Source organism: Dipteris shenzhenensis, chromosome 12, assembly GCF_047967505.1.
Source record: "Dipteris shenzhenensis isolate YYH24624 ecotype China chromosome 12, Dip_SZ_1.0, whole genome shotgun sequence".
Taxonomy (NCBI): Eukaryota; Viridiplantae; Streptophyta; class Polypodiopsida; order Gleicheniales; family Dipteridaceae; genus Dipteris; species Dipteris shenzhenensis.
Genome location: NC_141607.1, coordinates 43,535,819 through 43,560,732, shown reverse-complemented (window position 1 = coordinate 43,560,732; position 24,914 = coordinate 43,535,819).

Here is a 24,914-nt window from a genome sequence, read left to right as displayed (position 1 = left end):
AAAAGAGAAAGAGAATGAGCTTATGCTCATGCGGAAAAAGAGAAAGAGAATGAGCTTATGCTCATGCGGAAAAAGAGAAGGAGCTTATGCTCAGGCGGAAAAAGAGAATGAGATCCGCATAAGCTTCTCTCATTCTCTTTTTTCGCATAAGCTCATGCGGAAACAAGCATAAGCTCATGCTCATGCATGAGCATAAGCATGAGCTTATGCTCATGCGGAAAAAGAGAAGGAGCTTATGCTCATGCGGAAAAAGAGAAAGAGCTCATGCGGAAAAAGAGAATGAGAGAAGCATAAGCTTCTCCCTTTCTCTATTTCCGCATAAGCTCATGCGGAAACAAGCTCATGCGGATGCTCATGCATGAGCATAAGCTCATGCGAAAAAAGAGAAGGAGCTTATGCTCATGCGGAAAAGGAGAAAGAGCTTATGCGGAAAAAGAGAATGAGAGAAGCATAAGCTTCTCTCATTCTCTTTTTCCGCATGAGCATAAGCTCCTTCTCTTTTTTCGCATGAGCATAAGCTCCTTCTCTTTTTCCGCATAAGCTCCTTCTCTTTTTTCGCATGAGCATAAGCATGAGCTTATGCTTATGCTTAAGCATGAGGAAAAAGAGCATGAGCTTATGCTTATGCTTAAGCATAAGCATAAGCTCATGCTCTTTTTCCTCATGCTTACACTTAAGCATAGGCTTAAGTGTGAGAATGCGGAAAAAGAGCATGAGCTTATGCTCATGCGGAAAAAGAGAAGGAGCTTATGCTCATGCGGAAAAAGAGAATGAGAGAAGCATAAGCGGAAAAAGAGAAAGAGCTTATGCGAAAAAAGAGAATGAGAGAAGCATAAGCTTCTCTCATTCTCTTTTTCCGCATGAGCATAAGCATGAGCTTATGCTTATGCCTATGCTTAAGCATAAGCATGAGCATAAACTCATGCTTATGCTCATGCATAGGCATAAGCATAAGCTCATGCTTATGCTCATGCGGAAAAAGAGAAGGATCTTATGCAAAGAGAAAGAGAATGAGCTTATGCGTAAGTTTCCGCATGAGCTTATGCGGAAATAGAGAATGAGAGAAGCTTATGCTTCTCTCATTCTCTTTTTCCGCATAAGCTCTTTCTCTTTTTCTGCATGAGCATAAGGGAAAAAAGAGAAGGCGGAAAAATGAGAAAAAGAGAAGGGGGAAGACGGAAAGAGAGAGAGGGGAAGAGAGGGTTCCTACGCCCATTACTGCAGCTAGCGCTTAAGGCGCTAGCTGCAGGCCAATGCAAATAACAAAAATATTAAATGGAAAGAAGAGGAAGCACTTACCTGTAAAAGTATGTCCCGCTCGGTGTAGTGGACTGGCCCCACAAAAGAGAGAGTATGTCCCGCTCGGTGTAGTGGACTGGCCCTACAAAAGAGAGAAAACAACCCATTTTTTCAAATAAGATGTTAGTGGAAAGAGGAGATCACAAAAGCAACTTCTTGAAAGGAGACAAGGAAAGAGAAGATTGAGGAGACAAGGAGAAAGAGAAGGAAAGAAATACAGGAAAAAGAAGAGGTGAGTTTTCTTTCTTTCTTTCTTTCTTTCTTTCTTTCTTTCTTGAAATTTCGTTTTTGGTTTCAATCCTTACAAATAAAGCATGAAAACTAGTTTATAACTTTAGCAATACAAGTAGAAACACTCACAAAACTGAATCTAACAAACAAACAACCTACATTGTTGAAACAAACTCAACTCTTGAAGAACTTTCTTTCTGGAAACCAAAGAGGGAAAAAGGAGAGAGAGGGAGTACAAGAGGTAGGAGAAGGGTGAGGAGTGGGAAATAGAGTGGGAGGTTGCCTGGAATAGATGGGAGGTCGTCGAAATAGGTGGGAGGAGATTTTGGGTTGCTTACTGTAGAGATTAGGAATGGCTTATGCAAAAACGCCGCGCGTTTCGCCGTTTCGGGTTTTAACCCACAGCGTCGCTATATAGCGACGCTGTGAAATTAAACGTCGCTATATAACGACGAAACAGAGCGTCGCTATATAACGACGCTTACTGTTTATTTTTTTGTGTAGCCTCTTGTGAAGCTCAAACATGCTTTGCTTATAATTGTCAATATCTCCTCTTACTATATAGCCTTACCATATAGGATTTTTTGTTTCAATCCTTACTATATAGCGACGTCATTTTTTTTATATGGCCTCAAGAGAAGCTCAAATTAAACATGCTATGCTCATAATTGTCAATATCTCCTCTTAATGCTTATGTTGTGGTTTTATAAGTGTAGATGGAAGGGACGAGTGGAAGCTCATCCGATGAGGAAAAATGTTTATGAAGGTCATGCTCAATACCTTCCGCTCGACCATCTCGCACGTGGAGGTCAGCTTGATCCACCACCATCATATTTGAAAGCAAGTGATTGGATTCAAGCTTGGAGGGAGAATGGAGAGGAACCTCCTCCTGGTATGAAGAGACTATCGATCTTTCACGAGCTTCCTTATTGGGCTCAGTTACAAATCAATCATCTCTTGGATCCCATGCATATCTTTAAGAATGTGGGGGCTACCATTTGGGCACACTTGGTTGGTTCCAAGGACTCGAGAGGAGTGCGAGAAGACTTGCGTGCTATGAATAGGATGTCTCGTTTGTGGCCCCAAGTGCATGCTTCGGGAAAAGTTGTCCTCCCGAAAGCAACGTGGATCCTCTCTACGAGGGAGGAGGCAGCGATCAAGGCAGACATTGCCTCTTTTCAAACACCGACAGGGTACATGCGTTGCTTGAAAGGAGCATTTTCAAAGGACAATAAGCTTAGTGGCCTCAAGTCCCATGATTGGCACAAGGTCTTACAGGTATTCTAAGTAGAATTAGTGTACCGATAATAGTGATGCATTAGCGTAATTATTATTATGTTATATTGTTGACATGATTTCATTGTTGCTTTGATAGTTCATCCTTCCAATTACAATAAAAGGGTGCTTACAAGAAGATGTTAGAAATGCTATATTCAAGATCTGTGGTATTGTGAGGTATGCTTACTATCAATTCGCATTATGTATTTTCTTCATGGACATGTGAAATAGGTGGATATCTCAAATATCTTACATATGCATGGACATGTGAAATAGGTGGATATCTCAAAAAGAGATCTCTATATCGAGCATCGAGAAGGCTAGGGTGGAATCCATCGAAGCCGTATGCTTGCTTGAGAAGCACTTTCCCTCAAGCATTATGACAACTCAAGTCCACTTGCTTGTGCACATAGTTGATGAGGTGGCTATAGCAGGTACCGTTCATAATCGATGGATGTTTTTTCTCGAGCGGTTTATGAAAACTTTAAAGGGGTTTGTAAGACAAAGAGCAAGACCAGAAGCAAGCATGGCAGAGGGATGGCTTGTGCAAGAGTCATTAGTATATATCACAGAGTTTCTTGCATCCACGGATCCTGATATGCCGCAAGCTTGGCACAACAAGGATGATGATCGCATCATTGGCGAGGTCCCCCAAGGAAAAGGGATTGAAAGAAAGATGAGCGAAGAGCAAATGGAGAAATTCAATAAGTTTTGTATCCTCAATAGCCCTGAGATGCAGAAGTGGATTGAGAGATATGAAGTGGCCAAAGCAGAAAGAATAAATGCAAGGACGAGATTCAGAGTAATGTACAGGCGATCACAACCATATCCACGAGATCTGGCTCTTCTCCCTACTCACATGTCACTTGATTGGCTACAACTAGCTGTACGTAAAGCCGAACGTGATGGAGAGACAATAAACGAGCGCGAGCGGGAGTTATCATCTGGATGTATGGTGCATGTAAGTTTCTTATCTCTTGACGTAATTAAGTAATTATTTGTGGCAATATATGCTATAAAATAGGTGCATCTTCATTGATTTAATGATGCTCTTTTACAGTACAAAAAGTACAGTGCATTATGGTCATATGGACGACATTTTCGCGTGGAACGCATCGATTCAAAGAGAGTCACGTATGATTGTGGAGTCATGGCTAACTTCACACAAGATAGTCGAGCAAGTGCTTCGGATACCAATATTCTCTCCTCACAGTTGGATTATTGTGGAACCATACGCGACATCTATGAAATTGATTTCAGACGATTTACTATTTTCATTCTTGATGTAAAATGGTTTAGAACTACTTACAACGGTCCCCATGTGACAGTGAGAAAAGATAGTAGCGGTCTCTTTGCAATAGACTCCACCAAACATTGGACCGATGAAAGTGATACTTTTGTTCTTCCCGAGCACTGTGAGCAGGTGCATACTAATGATTTAATTAGTCAAAGCTTTCATTTTTAAAGTCCATTGATATATATATAATTGACGACATTTGGCACCCATCTTCAATATAGGTGGTTTTTCATCCGGATCGTTCTGATCCAAGATGGTGGTACGTGATCCAAGTTGCACCACGAAGTAAGCAAATATTTGAAGATCGAGATGTGGATATGGAGATGTCACTACCAATGCCGGATCCAATTGATGAATCTAGCGAAGAAGATGTAGATCACCATATGAGGCAAGAGGAAGATGCGCATAATGACATCGCACGGGAGGAGGATGGAGATCACGATATTGACGAAGAAGACAACAATCATCAAGATCAATCACCACACTTAAGCTTTATTGAAGAAGATGATCAAATACTTTTAGGTGAACGTACGATACTAGAGTACGATGATGATATAGGAGATCAACTCGGTATAGAGTTGGAGATAGACTTGCTTGGCGCCTTAGACTTGGCTCAAGATGAAACATTTGATGTAAATGTTCTTATTTGATTTTTCTCATCTCAAACTTGGACATGAATATATGAGCTTCAAAAGCTTGATGTACATGCTCTCATTTTTTCATTCTCTATGAGCTCAAACATGTATGAAAAATTTAAAATTTTTGCCATTGGAAAAAAATAATTTTTAAGGTCTAAAAAAAAAAAAAAACCTCTCTGTAAAACGTCGCTATAATATTTTGTCTTAGTGTCGCTATATAGCGACTTTTAAATGTCGCTATATAGCGACATTTACTAACGTCTCTATATAGCGACTTTTAGAAATAGTCGCTATATAGCGACTATTTAGTAAAAGTCGCTATATAGCGACGATTTACGACACCTGATTTTTATACCGACGATTAACGCTAAGCGGGCGCTAATCGTCGGTACGTAAACGTCGCAATAGGATGCGTGTGTAGTAGTGTTTGTATCATTATGAATTATCTTCAAGCTAAATGAAAATTATTTTTTCTTACAAGGTCTGGCTGTTCTTTCTCAAAATAGCTTGAAAGTAGATATTTTGCACTGATCAGCACTCTCCATCTACAGCTACTTGAATCATCTTGTTGTGGTGTCTGTACAGTTGGAAAGATATGTTAGAAACTGTTAGCATCTGCACAAAACAAAATTATTCAATAAGTTCAAAGACATAGCATGAAATTGACATCAGTAGAGGGAACGACTTTTTACCTCTAGACTTATTGGCTCTATTGAATCCAAAAGAGAGACATTGGGAGGACAGTGATCCAATGCATCTAAAAGCCTTCTAATACAACTGCAATATGTATAATTTAGTTAGTATGATATCAAAATAATGAAGTTTTAAGTTCAAAAAGCACACACAGCACTTACAATTTCAGCTCTCTGTGTGTGTTTTTAAGAGAGTTGAATAGAAAGCGTTGCTTCTGCTGGATGTCAATAGAAACAAAACTCCAGTGGTCACTGCATAAGGAAAAAAGCATAAGGAAATCAAAGGCTACAAGAGTTTCCAATCTTAAAGAACAATCTTAAAAGAAGTAGTCACCCACATACCTGTTATGGTATGGAAGTAGCAAAACATCAATTACTTCAAAATTGCAGTGTTTGAACCAGCTGGAAATACTAATGGGAGTTTCCTTTGCATCTCTTAATTTAGAAGAAATGGCAGGATCAATAATATGGACTGTATGCTGTACAGAGGGGTGAAGCCAGCTTCTCATCATGTTGCATAGGACCAAAAAATAATTAGGGTAGGGTATAAAGGAGGTACAAGGAGGATTGTTTTGCAAAAAATGTAAAATAATAGACACTTACTAGAGCATTGCAAGAATGATAGTATCTAAGCAATACTCATTCTTATGAGCCAATGCTGCCAAGCATGGTTTTGTCAAGTCAAAATCATTCACTGAAACTTCATCCTCAATATGGACAACTATATTAGGGCCCAGCTCCTGCAACCTTCTATGTATCTGCAGCTCCCTCTTTCCAGTCTCCACATCTATAACAGATTTTGTTTCTTTTATTTGCTGCTTCAGTGACTCCTCATAAGCAGCCTTCCCTCTGGTGTTCTTTGAGTGCGTTACTTCAACAACCTTAACCTCATCTACCTTCAACTTCCTTGTAGGTGGAATTAACAATATGTCTCTCATCTTTATGTCCTGCCATTCCACAGGATGAACAAGCTTGTCATACCTCCATCTCACTCTCGACAAAGTGTTGAAGTCTTTGGCCATCAAAGTCACCCTGTGAGCATGGGCTGCTACCAGCATTGCATCTTCAAAATATTTTTCCAAGTAATCCTCTGCCATTTCCTGTAAGGAAAGAATGGCAGTTCTATTCCACCTGAACCCAAGGTGCCACTATCACATATTTCTCTCACCAGTCTTTGAAAAGGTGCCTTGGGTATTGCAAAGCCTATAGCTTTCTATTGCTTCCTGATCTCCCTTAGCACACCTGCACCATGATTCAATATCTTGGCCTTTTGCTTGAGCAGGCTCATTGGCTTACCCTTCCTGCCATGTGCAGCTCTTCCCTTTGGAGGCACACTAAATTTCTTGGTACCTGCCCCAGCTGTTGTTGCTGCAAGCCCTGGCCCTTTGCCAACTTTCCTTGCAGTTGACTTGGTTCTTGCCATCACTCTGAAAAACTGCATACAAAGGATTGGAAAGAGATTACAGACATGGAGAACATGTTTTGACAAAAAAAAGGCAATCACAGGGGTGGATGAAGCAACATAGAAAAATTTGCAATAAAACGCGATACGAGGAGTTTGAAATTCCTAACAGGTCCAAATCACGTTTTCTTGCAAATTCCTGAAATGACATGCTGGTGCATTCCTACAGTGATTTCTTTGTCTCTACAACTAAATACAGTATGAATGGAGTTTATGCAAGAAGAGTACAGCCATGGATAGCTATGGAAGTCACAAAACCAGAATGACAGGGGTGGATGAAGCAACATTTCAATATTTGCAACAAAACGCGATTTCAGCTGTTTGAAATTCCTAAGGCCTTCTCCTCGCGTTTTCCTGCAAATTCATGAGGCAGCATGCTGGAATATGCCTTCAGTCATTTGAAGGTGTTGCATAACCATGCAGGATGGATTGAGTCTATGGAAGGCAAGAAGTGTGCACAGACTGAAGGAAGAACCCATAAGTACAGTTTTACCCTCACATGCAAATATCACACTTGAAGATCTGCATTCCTACAGTGATTTCTCTGTCTTGACAACTAAATAAAATATGGACTGAGTCTATGCATTTCAATGTAGGATGGATTGTTTCTATTGTAGGCAAGAAGATTGCAGAGACTAAGGGGAGAACCCATTGTTACTGACCTGAAATCTATCTATGGATGTGCTGTGCTGATGATGAGTAACCTGTGCTGAGGATGAACCTGTGCTGCTGGACAAGATGCTGATGTTGCAGAGTATGGAGGTAGGGAGGCAAGAGAGCAGAGACTGGAGGGCAAGAGGTCTGAAACAGGATACCACAAATAAGTGCAAATACAAATAAGGCATCTTCTAAATCCCACACATGTGGAATGTAGTCGTTTTTCACACGTGTGGATGGGACCCAGATCTCTTGGAGTTTGAAATTTGGCACGTGTGAAAGGTACACTTTATGCCTTGGAACTTGTGCCATTCATGATTTCATAATCAATTCCACAACCACTCTTCCCTCCCCTGCCTCCCAATCTTTCATCCCTGCCACGACCCTCGCATCTTCCATTTCCTTCTCTCTGATCCTTTCCTACCCAGCACACTCCATCCAGACTACAACCTGCCTGAAGACTACTACCACTGCCAGATCTCCAGGTTACCTAGAGTGCAGAGTTCAAGCTAGTGAAAGAGCAGGAGATTTACCAGTGCAACTCCAAGTGCAACTCCAACAGCATGGAAAAGGAAAAAAAAGGTCAGAATTCTAGATTGTTTTCAATGTTTTTTAACATATATTTCTTCCATCCATTGGATTTTTTATGTCCAAATGTCTTCACTCAGCTCCACCATTCTTGTTACATTTTCAATTGATACTGTCCAAGAATGTGGTAAATCACCCAGGAATTTGATTGGAGATGGATATGAATAGAAACTAGAAATTTGCAACAAAATGCGAGGAGAGTGGTTTATAAATCTCTAAATAGCCCATATCGCATTTTGCTACAAATTCCTATTGTTTACACATTCCTCATGAAAAGCTTTACTCAGCTCCAACATTTCTCTTGCATATGAGATCATACTGTCCAGGAATCAATGAGATGAACCTAGTGTTTGATTTGACATGCATATATGAACAGAACTGGAGAATTTGCAACAAAATGCGAGGAGAGTGCTTTATATTTTCCAAATGGTCCCCCATCGCGTTTTGCTGCAAATTCCTGTGTCTGATTTGGTTCTCACTTCTACCTCATTGTTTTGATATCTTTAGCCGTGTGGAATTCTTCCTTGATGATGAGAAATGTTTTTGCTTTGGAACAGCTGGCTCCCAAGCCCCACCTTTCAAGAGGAAGCTGGACTTTTCTGCTACTATTATTAGACCACAGCAATCACCAGGTGAGTCATGAGAGCTCATGAAGGAATTATCTGGTGATATCCAATGCATTCACTAATTGCATATGTCAGCATATAGAATTCATAGTATATAAGTTTTTGAACAGGCAAAAAGAAGAGACTGGAGCAGAGTGCTGATTCTTCTATCACAAAACAAATGGAACCAGAAGAGGACAAGTCTCCAGATTTGCTCCTATTTGAGTTTCTTCACAAATGCAAGGCTCAGAGTAACTTCCATATATACCACAGTATTTTCAACATGGAGTTCACAATGAGCTCTGTACTAGAGCATCACAAAGATTTTCTTTCAAACTATTGGGATACCTTCAAAGAACTGACAGAGGCAGGAAGAATTGTGGAAGGAGAAAAGGTTTTTGTGCATATAAATCATATTGTCTCCATTGACAGGCTGAGGTACCATGTGAACAGAAGATTTGATAGCCTGCCTGATCAATATAAGTTCAACTGTAACTTGCACACTAGAAAGTGCAGAGTGCTTGAGGAAACCATGGCATTCCTTATGTACATTGTCTTCAGTCAGGAGTCTTTGGATGAACAAGGGCAGGAGATTGAAGAAGAAGACACATCTGAAGCAGAGGAAAAGGAGGATGTTTCTTTGGTCATAGAAATGGCAGAGCAAGAAGAAGATATCAACCTTCAGGATGAGGGGCTGCAAGTGGCTGCTCTTGACCTTGTTCAACTGAGGACAAAAACTCTGAGGGGAGCAGAGCCAGTTGAATATTTTGATGTTCAGAGCAGCAACTATGCAGTGCCCATGCTTCCAGGTGTCTTGATTGGTGGAAAAGATTATGTTTTCCTCCATGATATAGAGTGTATGTTCAATTTGAGGGAGGACTATGCCATTTCCCTTATTGCCCAGGCTTCAAGGCTTGACAAGGAGGTTGGCATAGAGGATGACCATTCACTACTGGCTTTGGAAACAATTTTTGATCCTGTAGAGGCCCTTACATTTTGTTTCAAAGAGGCTGAAAAGTTCCAAGAGCCAGATGAAGCTGCCTTCCTGCTCACACAGGAAGCTATGAATCTCTCAGCACTATACACAGACAAGCCTAAAGAAGAGGCTGGACAAGAGGGGAGAGGGATAAATCTTTGGAAAGATGAACTGCTTGTTGCTGATGAAAATGAGAAGGTACTTCAAATCAAATACTTTGTCTTCTGCTTAACTTTGTTTTTGTAGGTTGTGTATTGTCTCACTCCAATCTTTTGATATGTGGCAGCTACAAATTGAGGATGACGCATTCCTCCAGAGATCAAGTGGAAGTAGGCCGGTTGGGTTTCGCAAAATGTTAGGCCTAGCTCATTATATTCATGATCTAGGCAGTGCCAAGATCTTGATTTACCATAGGCAGTTGAGCAACAATGGAGAAGCCATTGTTTACTTCTTAAAATGTTTGTCCAGGGCTTTAGGTGGACATGTTCTTTCATGGCAAAAGGAAAAGATCATTTTGATAGAGAGGTTGTCTGCCATAGATATATTTGGAGATTATGTGAATAAGCAGGCCTCTAGGGCCGCTTACTTTTTGTCTTACACTTCTTATGCATTAGCATGTGGTGTTAAGGAGCCCAAATGTCTGGAGGGCTATGGAAAACACAAGCTCATAAGGTTTCGAGAGCCACCCATGATTGCATCAGGCCACACAGTCCAAGAACAGGAACAGGTGGAGACAACTGAAGAAAAGGATACCCCTCCCAGACAAGCAACAGAGGCAAGAATTGATAAACAGACAGTCGACATCAAGCCAATAAAGAAGAAAAAGACTCCAATCAAGATCAAAAAGAGAGTTCCGATCGGCAGGCTCTGGGAGAAATAGGATTTAGTCATCAAATATAGCACAAACATTATATTAAAGTTGAACTGATTTGTACAAAGTCTTTGATATCTGGTATGATCTTGTATAAATGAACAATAAGTTGAAGATGAAATGATTTGTACATTTAGATAGAGTGGTGTCGTTAAATATTAAACAAACAATATATTGAAATTGTGAACAAATTGTATTACGTTTAGATCATATGTTTCACAAAAGAAATACTTTTGATGCATAACACCAAGAGTTACTTGTTCCACAAAAAAAAATTCTATTGAATGAGTTTGAAAACATGTGGACATAACACCAATAAGTTACAAATGAGTCCTATTCATGTTTACTTGTCCATTTATGGTTTCTAAATATCTTCGATTCCCTCCATTGTCTATGTCTCTCTCCTACCATTGAATTGTCTAGAGCTTATCTTCGTCTTTGCTTTTGGGCTAGAAGAAAAGCAAGCTTGATTTCGGAGCTAGCAACTTTTCTTTTAGCATGCAGCCTCTGTAGTATGCCTCGGTAAAACCATTGGAAGACTTCCTTTAGACTATTTGCCTTCTGACTCCCTCCATAGTGTTGTGTGTGTCTGAAAAATGCATTACGTGCCATGTAGTGAGACTTCTCCATGCCTTGGGTAGACCAAATTGCTGGGCATCCATACTTTTTGACAAAATAGGGAAGGTGGTTGTAGATGATATGCTGTAAGACATAAGAATGCATAGTAAGTAATACAAAAAATAGGATCACACTTGAGTAAAAGAAAAAGACAGAAACTTACCATGTAGTGAGTTATATTGCAGGCTGTCCATGCGTCTTTCATTGACTTCCCAAAATGTTTAATTGCCTCCTCAAAGTTCTTGTAATCACTCTTTGTCCATGTTACTTTGTCACAGAACATGAAGAGTTGATCAAGAGACCTCCACACCTCTGCCTTCCTATTTCGTGCTTCCCCATCTGCCTCATGATCTTTCACAGCATTATGGACTTGCTTCCACAATCCATAATTAATCTTTGAAACTGTTCTACCTTGACTTACTTGCTTACTGTGTTTGGGTCGAGACAAGAATCTTCTTGCCTTAACACCACCCATAGAGGGCTTGATTGATACCTCCTTGCCATTGGTAGACTTTTTAAAATCCTTTGTGATTTGAACATCTCCTCCATGCAGACCTATATTGGATAACACTTTTTCCAATGCTTGAAGAGCATCCTTTCTATTTTTTTCGGGACGGAGTTTCCAAGAAAATCCAATATATAAAAATACCAATTTCTCAATAATTCGACATAGACCATGCAATGTGCAGATGTGAACATTACATAGTGGAATGTCCAGAATGGCCTTGAAGTCAGGGTCAACTTTATCTCTATTAGGTGCTCTCTTCCACCATTTTGAATCCATTACTTGAGCTGATTCTTTGCAGTAAAGACAAGGAGACTTTGAGTTGCCTCCTTTACTAATGTTATACATGCACTTAAGTGTTTTAAGTTCCCCGACCATGTGCCACTCTACTTGAAAATCACCTTTTCCTGCAACATGGAGATTCTCGCCTTGCACTTGTCTTTTGATTATTCTTGGTATTTCCGTGTGGTGAAACACCCAATCTAGTGTTTCATGGTCTTCGGTCTTCACCTGCCAGATTATAGAAAACAAAAGTCTTACTATAACAGATTTGAAAACAATGACGGCTATCTCCTGCATCTTGGCCCCCTTTTCTTGTAGGTACATCATTTTATACATTTCCGCAAATGCAGACTGCATTGAAATATAACCAAGAAGTCCATTTTGTCCATCGCCGGCAAACCTCAGTAATGTGGGATTGACAAATGGAGGTGTAGAGTTTTTTACTTGACATTTTGGATATATGCTTCCATCGCACCATAAGTCAATATGTTGAAGCCCTTCTCTTGTCATATTTTCCCGTTGTTGAGCATTCAGCACCGTATCCTTTCGTCTTTTTTGTGCTGGAGCATATTGTTCTTCTAAATCGATGTGAAGATGGTGTAATCGCTTCTTCTGAGATAGTGACTCACTAGTATCGGCCATTTTTTGTGCTTCTGAGGTTGCGAAGTTTGTTTTTCAATCTCATAGTCATTTTGTAACATGAATCGTGGAAGTGTGGCGGTATCCATGTGAATATTTTGAAAACTTGCAATCACCAAGTTCAGTGATGGATTCTTTATGAAAGGCCTGCACACGTCGGTAAAAGAGATGCGGAGTCTTTGGTAAACAAAAAAAAATCTAAGGAGATATTTAATGCAAAATCGTGTTAGTCAGACAAAAGATTATCTTATTCCTTTTTGAATTGACAGTTCTGTAGTCCTTACTGACAGTTCTGAGCCACGTTTCCGTATTTTACTATTTTTGAGGTCTTTTAGGAGAGAAATAAATCAAAAAATAGTGAATTTCTTACAGGGCCCCAAAATGAGTTCCCTTTTTCCCTAATGAGTATCAAGGTTTGTTTGTGGAAATGAGATTTGAGCTTCAACTTCCATTTGGTATTTGGTGGAGTTTTCCTTTCAACCTCGATCAACCAAAGCTTATCAACCTTGGTCGCTAAGAGCCTTTGCACCTTGCCCAAGTATCTTGCAAAAGTTCAAGGATTTGGATCTGCTCACTTGCTATCTAATGGAAGTCCTGCTACATTGTTTTGATCTAGCGGGTATATTGTTGGCTAGAGGCATATTGTGGGATCATTTGATAAGTTCATGTATGGGTTCAATGTTCATTTGATAAGTCTCTTGCATACACCAAACAAAAGGTTTGTATGATGGTATGCCTTCCACACACCAAAATAGATCCTTGCATAGTCCCTTCAAGTTGGATCATGTAAGTCTAATGGTATGACTTCCACACACCAAATAGTGGGATCATTTACTAAGATCATGTACCCCATCTTCCTTACATGCATCCACAATAGTGGAATCATTCGATAAGTTCATGTAGGACTTACCTTCAGGTCATCGAACCATACACCCAGATGTAACTTGCATAGACCACCAAAATTTGGGATCATTTGATAAGTTCATGCAATACTTACCTTCATGTGATTTCCATACACCCAGATTTCCTGTGCATAGACCTAACTGACAAACCTAACCCCCCCCTTTCCCCCTCCCCCCTCTTGTCTTAGGACCTCTTGTGTTCTTAATGGTAATTGCCTACACAATGGGTTTGGTGAATGGCCTAGTGATGGCTGAAAAGCTCATGCAGCATTTCGAACGTCTAGGTGGCAAACTACGATTGATGGCTGCAATGTTCTAATTTTGGTTGTCTTGAGTCCCCCCCCCCCATACCCATGCTATTTAGTAGCATAGCCCCGATAGGCTATAGGCCCTTTTTCAATTGGCCCAGTCTCCATAATTTCCTCCTTACTTGTAATAAAACTCACTTTTATTATTATAAGATTTCCAATTAAGAGAAATTCTCCTTTACATCTTAGTTGTTAAACTTGACCTCTTTACAAAATGTTATGTGGAGTCCGATTTGATGTTTAAACCCTATAGTAATATAGGATACAAAATTGTATATGGCCCTCTTAGGAGGGCGATCATAATATTTATGCATTGAAGAGGATCATAAGTAACTATGCAAGAGGAGCATCCTTAACATAGACACTAATATGCTCTATGATATTTTGGACTAGCCAATGTTCATCTTAGCTCTGGACATCTCATCCCACCTTCTTGACCATAGCTTGTCTAAAACCCATGAACCCATTCGCAAGGCAAGGGGTCCCATTGACATCATTACCAGAGGTGGCGTCCCATTCCTTACATAGGTCAAAAAAGGCGGATGCATGCTCAACCCATAACTCCCTAATCTCTCTATAAAATCTTTGGGATTCTAAAAGTCTCTTCTTACTGGTGTAGGGGATATCCAAGTATCTCCCTGCCACTAGCAGGGTACCAAATGTCTACACCCCTAGCACATGATTAGATAGACCCGAGTTAAGAATAGTTTCACCATGCATGGGGCCTCTTAGCCACCACCCCTCTTCCTAAGTGTAGAATCGATACAGTCTAGTAGCCCTGTACTCTTCACCTTTCTATGGTTGGACCACAATAATTCCTTCAGATTCACAGGATCTAGCTGGGCACAGTCCACTAAGCCTTTACTCATCACCAACTGCTCCCATGCATCCTTTTTTTGACTTGAGATAGACGAAGTTGGGTGAGACCGATCTAGCTCATTGGTTGTGAAGTTCCAATCCCGCTCGACTATCTAGTGAATCAAGTACCATGCAATCCTCCAAGTGTTCCCAACAATTGATCCTATCTTGCATAGAATTTGGTCCATACACTGAAGCAACCCTAAGCACAAAGCCATCCTACATGCAACAACTGTAACAATTGAGCCTTTGTTATCTCTGTAGATTCCTTGGGGCTGAGGCGACTCTGCAACAAGGTTGTCGTGCCACCCTTACCCCGATGTGGACAATTAGCAAAGAATTCAAAACCAAGCCTATGATTAGAAGCAGATTGGATTGGTGCACCCTCTTGCATGAATCCGTTGGTGAAGAGACCTTGTCCGCTCGCGCAAGGGCCATGCTAGTTGGCCTCTCCAGACACTTCTTGGCGAAATGACTTGTCTACTTACAAATGAAGCAGGATCCGAGAATGGCACAAATTTGACTTGTTGATAAAACAAAAGCCTACTTGGGTGTTTAACCTAAATAAAATACAAAACTGGCTGGGCATGATCCCAGAGGATCTAGGCACTCTTATGACCAAAAGGAGAACATGTAGTCCAAGGAATAAGCAGCACTTTCACCAATGTTGTAGCAATCTTATCAATGGACTCACCCAACCAAGGTGGGAGATTCACAAAATCCATCCACACTGGATAGTTGTGGTATATAAATTCATCCACAAAGAAGTCACACTCCAAGGAATAACAAGCACAGAACCACCAGCAAACATGAAGGACCTACCCAAAGTATTGTTGCAAAGAGATCTTGGAACAAATCGCACAATAAAAAAGCCTTTACCAATTAATTTTGCCATATAGGCCAAGGATGGAATATCACATTCAAAAACCAAGAACTGTTGGAGCTCCTCCAAAGTTGGTAGTCTGCCTCTAAAGAAGAAGTATGCACTTCCTCTTGCCAACTGCTCAAGCTCAAGCCTAATGTCTTCAACTTGAAACTCACAATGTGCAACATGCTTCTGACCTGCTTCGTACCACCCTTTGGTGGCAACTTCCATGGCGCGTCGAGCAACCTTTGCTTGTAGGATCTCTTTGCTTCTTCCAAATCCAACGGAGTGAAGCCGGCTTGGGGATTTTTCGCCAGTTCTTCCATGTAAGAAATCAATTCTCCATCCTCCTCGAGCTGTTGGCCTAAAGCCCCACCGGTAGAGATCACATTATTTGTGGCACTGCTCTCCAACTCTTTCAAGGTACTTCCATCCTCACCACACACCACACTCATTGGTTTCGCATACTCGACGGCTGTTGAATCGCTTCTCCATCTTTTCAAGGAGCCTCTACTCCCTAGCACCACATAGGGACGGGTGGAGACCCAATTGAAAATTTGTGCACTGGAGGATATCAACATCTCATTCACAATTAATTTAATCAACTTAATAAATCTATTGGAAAAATATATTTATCTAATACTCAAGAGAATTTATTTTGAGTATCATTCAGATTAACATTAGATAACTAATTTTTATACCAAAACATTTCATTTGACATGACACATTGTGCTTTACCATGGCTTAAGGAATTATTTGCCCTTTATTGGCAACCTTTTTCTTTGAAAACCTTAGACAATTGAGACTTTCATCTGAATATCAGTTCCACATTGTGCATTTACTTTTAATCGACACCTTTATTTGAAACATCAATTTGATATTACATACCATTTTTAAATTATTTACACATTTGACAATTTACATTGACAATATTGTATCTTGCACTTACAAATAGATATAATATTATATATTGCACTTAGAATAGATAAAACTTCATTTCACATTCATTTGAAATTTTTGGATAATAGGAGAGTTTTAAAATTAGAAAATTTATAATTAGCCTGTAGAGTATCTTATTAAAATTACAATTAAATAAGCTTGTTATATATATGCTCGTTTTTAATATAAAAACTTTTTTCTACATGGATAATCCAATATTCTTTCTTGCATATTAAACAACTCATTTCTATGCAGGTAATTGAAATCACCACATAGAAAAGATACATTCTTGCTAATTACCTATATAGGAAACTTTGATTCTCCACGTAAAAACTCACATTTCTTAGAGAAGACGTCATTTCCTATATAGGAAACTTAAAATCCACTTCATTCACCGTATAGAAAGTGAAATTTCCTAGAGTTCTTTTTAGGAAATATAATTTCCTATATATAGAACACCTCATTTCCTATATAGATAACATTGATTCTTCATATTAAAGTCAAATTCCCTAGAAAGCACTACCTGGTCTATATAGGAAATAGAATTTCCTAGATAGAGAGTATAAAATCCCTCTTCCTATCTAGGCAATATGATGAAATTTCCTAGTTACCTAGCAATTTCCTAAATAGGGATTGGGCCAAAGTCCCTTGTGTATGCAGAATACATTACGTCCGGCGGAGACGGAAAAGAAAAATAATTTGCCCGCAGTCTAGATCCAGCATACGTAATCCTATCCCCTATAAAGGTTCATGAAAGACCACTCTCCAATATAGCCCGACTTCCTGCTGATTCGCTTCCATAGTGAATTTGAGTCGTAGCTTTGGTTGATGCAAGATGTTGATCCAGATTTCCTCTACATGCCAGGTTGTTGCATATTAGAAGTTTTCAAGCGTGCTGCATCTTCCGTTGGGTAACGAATACATCGACTTCCGCTGATCTGTCCATTCCGGCGTTGCTAGCTTAATTCGATTGTTGTTCTTTCTTGTTTCTTTCCTTGAATGGCACCTTACCTGACGTGCACCACGATCATGATATTCCTTCAAGCTTCGACACAATGAAGCGCGAGATCATGAAGAACTGCCTGCTTCTTGCATGCGTCATGCTAATGGCAACGACCGCGCGTCAGCAACTAGTCTGTGAACAGGAACGCCTTGTCCTTAGAGAAATACAGTGCGAAGCAGCGCTTAGTAAGTTCGCTGGGAGTGACATGAACTCGTTAGCATGGGGGGAAGTTAGTTCGGAAGGAGTTGGCGACTGTCAAGCTTTGGGCCGAACGACGTTAATGTAGCTCTGGCTGACTCAGACATTCACAATTTCTTCGAAGCCATACTTGACGCTCGCGTGGTGTTATTGAATGGCCAAGGAGGGTCAGTTGCGATTGGCATCAACGGAAGCCAAGTAGAGTTCGCGTTGTTTGCCTCGCCATTAAGGTGAAAGATTAAGGAACAATTCGCTACTGTGCATGAGTTTGTTGTTGCAGATGCTTATACCACAACAAAGGCCTGATCTATAGCCACATGAAATCACAACGATTCTACCTGGCTTACAACTCTCCAAGAACTAAATTGACAAGCTCATAAAACGTGCATCATGGATGCATCCTGGTTTCTGGCCATAGGCATTTATGGAGTCATGGAAAACCCTCTGCAAACCACTTATATGAATCTGCCATGGGCATTCAGTACCATTGCAGGCCATAAGGGCGCTTTTATTTTCTATATCTTGGAATTCCTTCTCCTCTTATAGTTTGCTATATTGTGAACTTTTTTGATCGACAACTTAAGCGTATGATTTCTAAATAGGAAAATTTAGCACATATCTCCTCTTTAGATTGCTTGTTCCAAGACTCTCTTGAATTGGTTCACTATGATCATTTTACTCATGAATTGATATTGCATACACACAAGAAATCTATGATATAAGTGCACATGAAAAACATAGTTCTAATGCTCCGTCAGATGAGCTCAATGTACTAAGTGTTACATTTTTTAAATGAAATGAAAGAAACAAAGCATTTGTTTCACCTTGCAAGCTTGGACATCACTATGGACATGTATAAGAGATGCCTTAAAATTGCTTCTCCACTCTCCTCAAATGCTAGCCCACCAACCACAGATGTCAGAAGCAATACTCAGGGAACCAAGTCCCATGATACTTATTGGCATTCAACCCCGATCATATCAATTCTTTAATGATAGACAGTCCTACAGGGATGGATTCGGACACAGATTCTCACAAGGGTCCTAAATGCTAGAGCAAAGGGGGGAGCGGTGTAACCTCGAAGGCCCACAATGTGCCCCTTATACGCCTTTGCTTACAGGGAACATACCACTCCCTAGAGGACCTCCAGTCCAACCTGGTAGACCCAACCCGACCCAATTCACAATGCAAGTGCCTAGTGGGCCTGGATCCTCCCATCCCAACCTTGCGCCATCAAATCCATGGAACCATTCATTAGGACCACAAATGTATTCGGATAGGGTCCATCGTTCCACAACCTCCTCTTGCATCACAAAAGGTCCTTATTACGGACGAAGCTATGAGAATCCTAATGCAAGCGGTAGGAAGGGGGTCTGCAATGCCACTTCCAACTATTCTAGGAAGGGATACCAACTCCTCAAGGAGCAAGCCTGTCACAATCTCCAAGCTAATCACTTAAGTTTATAGGAGAAGGAGACCCAATCTCCCATGTTGAGAGATTTAAACAAATTTGTGAGACATTTGGTGATATAGGAGATCTAGACAAGGTCAATGCTTTTGGCTTGAGTGTTGATGGCAAGGCTGGACAATGGTTTAGAGCCTAAAACCTTGAGGAGAAAATAAATTGGGAGACATTGCATAAATCTTTCATTGTGGGGTTTGCCCCCAATGGTCCCAAGTGGAGCTAGATTAACTAGCTTTATGAGGTGAAGTAGAAGGAGATCAAGTCCTTAAGAGATTATATTGCCAGGATTCAACATTTGAACCCGCAATGTGAACCCCATGAGGATGAGTGATGTGGAGCTTCTGCCAAGACTCCTCATAGGGCTAGGGGATGCTAAGCTGCATGATCATCTGTTGCTATGAACTCCACCTCCTTCGAGCTATGTAGCAAGATGTCGATACGCCTAGGGGATAACATGAGGGAGAATCCCCAAAAGGATAAATCCTTAGCTTCCTCTAATATGTCTCAAACAACAAAGGCCTTTAGAAGTAGTTAGGGATGTAAGCATGATGCCCAAGGTACTAAACATGGAAGAGTTGGCCACCGATTTATTAAACAAGTTGAGCCAATAATGGAAGGTAAAAGCATCAAAAGAGGCTACTATTTCCACAAAGAGATAACATATGGTGTGGAGCATGCAATGGAAATCATCCCACTAAGGAGTGCCCTTGTCTTAGGGCTAGGCCGGCACTCTATTGTGTCCATTGTGTTCGTTGGGAAAATCATGATATGTCCCAATGTCATTATCCTAGGGTGATTCCTCAACCCATGTATCAAGAAATGCCATAACTAACATTACTTGCACCACGCAATCGGTCCAATCAGGCACAATTGGCAATACAAGGAACCACATCATCTAATCAAGGGAAATTTAAGGCTCAAAATATTCCATCAACCCTGCCAGTACTAGGACCTCAACCACCACCACGAATTACTCCCTTGAATCAAGTATTGGTGGAAGAGCTACCTAGTGATTGGTGGGGAGACCTTGAACCTACCTTTAGTGGAAATTGTTACCCCTAATATGGTGACTATGCAAATCAGTCTAGCATTATAAGTCACTATATCAGGCAAGCAGACCAGTTTATACCAATCTACCAAGTGCCACCAATTCCTCAAAAAATGGTATATATGGACAACCTAGACAAGACACAACCCATTCAATGGCATATGTGTCAAGGGCCACACCTATCCAATGAGTGTCTATATAAGGGGCAATCTAATCAGCCCATCATGTGTGCACCTACATCTAATACACCACCACCATTGTGCATTGGGTGTGGTGTGGACCATCTTTTTAAGGATTGTCTGAGGCAAAGTCCATCTAAGTCCACAAGCCTTAACTTGTTAAGCATTGAGAGAGTCCAAGTGTCATCAGTATCCTTGAATATAATCATGAGGTTGCAAGCTAAAGCTTTTAACAAAGAGCTTCATAGATAAGTGACCTCCCTAGCAACATCATCTTCCTCTGGTGGTACTTTCTCAAACGGTAGCAACAATAAGCACCTACATGAGGCAAATGAGGGAACGATAAGAGACTCAGAAAATGCCCAAGACACAACACCCAAGAGTCACGGTGAATATCCCAACCCATGGGTGGGGAAACAATGTCTCACCAAGGAGCAAAAATTGGTATGCAAGTGCTAAGAGGAATGTGAGCAGGGGCTCAAGGCAAGAAAGAGTGTTGATACAATTGATCCAAGACATGAGATAACAACTCGAGTCTCAAAATCCTTGCAAACACCTAAAAGTTCTTTAAGATTATTGGTTCTTTAACATTGAATGTTTCCTTGGACAATTATGTTGTGCATTGCAAGTTTTTTGTAGTTCTTACAGGCACCTTGACAATAGTTGCAATTCTTGGTAAAAGTTCGATGCAAGACACACAAATGGTTATTTGGTGATGATTCAAACCAACAAGATGTTCTAAGAACTACCAATCGGCCCAACATTCAAGCATCAACATCAACATCCACTCCCACTTCTCAACCTCCACAAGAGCCTCACCAGTAAAGTCAACAAAGAAGAAGAGAAACCAAGCAAGTGTGGGTCCAAAAGGATCTACTAGAGGCCCAAGGTTACGTTGAAGGTGAACCATACACTTGGGTTCCAACAAAACCTCAACATCAAAAGCCACCGCCCAAATAGAGTCGAGCTTCATGAAAGAACCTTTATCGGAGAATCACAGTTGCTTTTGGATAGATTCAAGTGCTCTTCGTAAGGACTTCCATAGATCACTGCCATTAGTGGAGCAAGGTTCCAGGCAGAAGACAACAGACAGAACTGGGTAGTTCTTCCATCGTTTTGCCTTGACGGGTCTAACATGCTTGAAGTTACGAGCGAGGAGCATGGCCCAATCCAGTTTCGGGTTCAAAAGGACCTTAACAATCAAGGTCGCTGCTAATTTTATAGATGCCTGCTTTATGTTAATCACTCCTAGCCCCCCATCACTCTTTGGAAGAGTGCAAAAGTCCCATCTTACCTTGGATATTTGGTTGTAGCCTCCCCACAGAAAGGACCTACATTTTGTGATGAGTTTATCAAGACCCAGTTGACTAGGATGTCAGCAGCAAGTAGAAGATGGTTATGGGGTAGAGGCAATGATTGAGTACCATCCTTCTTCTTGCCAAGTTGGATTGAAATCCTCTCCACTTTTCTAGTTTTGAGCTGAACCTGTTAAGTACCCATTCCCATCTCTCCTTCATTGACACCTCAAAACCCATGGGTACATCTAACAGTCTAAAAACAATACCTTTTTGGATAAGTTGACAGCTCAGATGCTCCAGCTCATCTTGAGTTTTTCCGCTACCTGTGCAATATCCTATTTCACTATGGTTGATGAGAGAGCTAGAGGCTAAACAATATGTGTTCGAGCTCCCCTGATCTGCGGGAATCAATTTGGAAGGACTTATATAATCTTTTAGGGCACCCTCCTAGTCCTGTGGAGTTATACGGGTATATGACGGGTACCCTTAACACTCCCCAGGAGTCGGCACTATAGACTCCGAGCCACCCCACACCGCCTGAGATCACCCCAGCGGATCCGCACAGCCGTCTTATGCCCCTTCCCCCGTACCGTCTTATGCCCCTTCCCCCATGCCGTCTTATGTCCCTTCTGCCATCCCGTCTTATGCCCCTTCCCCCATGCCGTCAGGAGGTCCTTCTGTCTCGGCGAGCCATCGACGTACTCCCCAGCCGTCGAGACTCGGTTCTCTAGCTACGAGTGGTCAGCATAGTCCCGTGCAGTCCCCAGCTACGAGTGGCCAGTGTACGAGCTCGACACGATAGGGTAGCAGGCATAGTAGGAGGGAGAGTGGTGGCGGATGCATGGCACAGTGCTTTGGGCCATGTGGCGGTGAGGAGGAGGATGATTCAGATGATTTAGATGTGCCTCTGGGTGATGGTACGATTTATTATGACATCACTCAAACAGGAGGCATCTTGATGGATGCGCGGGGGAAGGACATCATGGCCTTCATGCGCTCTATAATTGCTAACAATTACAGAGATTGCTTTATCCACTATAAAGACCACCCAAAGAGGTTGGCTGATGAGACCCTCGCTACTGTTTGCTCTAGGTATCCTAACCCCCCCAATCGCCAGTTCACAGATAAATGGGGGAAGTCAAAGATTGTTACGATACTTAGCAATAAAAGATCTTCCCTTAAGAGGCAGGCACTAGCGGAGCTTGCCAGGCTTGAGGCAGGTCAACCTCCAAGGGGCCCGCCCCACACCGCTCACAAGCGTGAGTGGAAGAAGGCAATGAAGTCAGCGAGGGAGGAGCCCAGTCTGCAGCACGTGGAGGCACGGAGGATCCAGATGGAGGAATATGGAAGCGCGCATTTTGGAGCAGGGGGTGTTGAATCATGGGAGGCCCAATTTTTGTAAGTATCGATCTCAAATTATATTGCTTATGTAGTTTATTAGGAGGTTGGTTGTTTCTTTGTACTAATCCCTCTCGGGGGGGTCACTCATCATATGTAACTCTATCACGTGAGTTCAACAGAAGGATATTTTTTATTTCTAAAATTTACAGAAATAAATATACATAAGGGACTATTTTAAATAGTTTTGAAAAAAATTACAGATTTGTATAGAAAAGGGGTACATTTTATTAATGAAAAATTTTACAGATAAGGGATTTTAAATGTAGGCCTTGAACGCACGTGATATAGAGGGTTTGTACATAGTGACCCCCCTGAGTAATCCCTCCACAAAGTGTATCGCGGTCATGCAGCTTGAGATCGTGGGCAGATACCCTACTCCAGTGGAGACAGCCTACCACCGCCACCATCGTAGAGGAGATACATGGAGCCACTTCTATGATGATGGGTTGATTACTGAGGAGCATTATACCCGAGCTACTGGACAGGCCCCCCAGGTATTTGAAAGTAATTAAATAATGCCAAAATTATAAGTAAAGATTTGATTTTTCATACATTGATATATGTTGTCCCTTGTTTACAGGCCCATGCACAAGACGACGAGGAAGACGAGGAAGGAGGTGTAGAAAGGAGCGCAGAAGGGAGCGCAGAAGGGAGCGTGGAAGGCAGCGAGGATTAGTCGTAGAAGTAGTGCTACTATTCTTTTTTGTACTTAAAGCCACTGGCTTGGCTTCGTACCTCTTGTATATAGACTCCTCTTATTTTTTGTACTTGAAGCCACATGACATGGCTTAGCTTCCTTATTTTTTGTACTTGAAGCCACATGACGTGGCTTAGCTTCGTGCTATATGTATATACAAGCACTTTTTGAGCTTTCAATTTTATTGCATTTTGGAGTTGTAATATTTTATTTGGAATTGTAATTAAAATGTGGTTGGCTGTAAGAATTGAATTACAGAATGTGGATATGGGATTCTTGTAACTATATAGCATACACAACATACACAGTATTCTGTAAAAATTTTTTAAAAAGAAAAGGCGCGTCTATCAGTGCGTTTAAAAATGCGTTTATATTCGCGTCTGTCTGTATTCTTGCGTCTATACGCGCGTCTATAAAAGCGTTTATAAGCGCGTCTATTTATGCCTCTTTGTGCGCGTCTATATGCACGTAAGTCTGATATATAGATGCGCAATTAGACGCGGGTCTCCAGACGTGCAAATAGACGCGCCCGTAAGTTTTTTATTTAGTTCATGAAACGCGTCTGTGCGCGCGTCTATGGGTGCTTTGTCTTGTTGTGAGTGTTTATATTCAATATGATGCATGCACTAGCATCATGTTGCCTATATGCCACTTTCTATATTAGGAAAAGGTAGTGTTTATCATCTCATCATATAGGCATCCAACTTAATAATCACAAAGTTATTAAGCTTACTATCACTCAATCCGTACCTTTTTCTCGATTTATGTCGCTTTACTTTTCTTTAAGTTACATGCTTTCATATTTATGTATTTGCATCACTTTTTACTAAAATTTTGAATATCATAAGTTTCAAACCATATGCTAGATGCATATGATCTAAAAGGAAAATTTGTAGAACATTTCAAAATATTATAGCTTCTTTATTGAATTCAGATCTTAATTATTAATGCATCTGACAATTTTTCAGTTTGTAAAGCACCCTTTATTCCATTTCTACTATATTTCAATTCAAACTTTTAAAGGACCCATGCTTCCCCTCACAATTTTGAGACCATATGTAAAATAAAATAATGAGCTATTTTGATAGATAGAATTGGAATGCGTGGATATTTAA